We start from the raw sequence: 659 nt of genomic DNA on the forward strand, positions 1-659 counted from the left end.
GTGATTTTATAGCCCCCCCCCAAAAGTCTGACACTGTTTCCACTGTTTCCCCATCTATTTGCCATGAAGTGATGGGACCCGATGCCATGATCTTAGTTTTCTGAATGTTGAGCTTTAAGTCAACTTTTTCACTCTCCTCTTTCACTTTCATCAAGAGATTTTTTAGTTCTTCTTCACTTTCTGCCATAAGGGTGGTGTCATCTGCATATCTGAGGTCAGTGATATTTCTCCCAGCAATCTTGATTCCAGCTTGTGCTTCATCCAGCCCAGCATTTCTTATGATGTACTCTGCATATAAGTTAAATAAGCAGGGTGACAATATACAGCCTTGACATACTCCTTTTCCTATTTGGAACCAGTCTGTTGTTCCATGTCCAGTTCTAACTGTTGCTTCCTGACCTGTAAACAGATTTCTCAAGAGCCAGGTCAGGTGGTCTGGTATTCCCATCTCCTTCAGAATTTTCCACAATTTATTGTGATCCACACAGTCAAAGGCGTTGGCATAGTCAATAAAGCAGAAATAGATGTTTTTCTGAAACTCTCTTGCTTTTTAGATGATCCGGCGGATGTTGGCAATTTGATCTCTGATTCCTCTGCCTTTTCTAAATCCAGCTTGAACATCTGGAATTTCACGGTTCACATATTGCTGAAGCCTGGCT

This window comes from Bison bison, unplaced genomic scaffold (assembly GCF_000754665.1).
Source record: "Bison bison bison isolate TAMUID 2011002044 unplaced genomic scaffold, Bison_UMD1.0 scf7180017864309, whole genome shotgun sequence".
Classification (NCBI taxonomy): domain Eukaryota; kingdom Metazoa; phylum Chordata; class Mammalia; order Artiodactyla; family Bovidae; genus Bison; species Bison bison.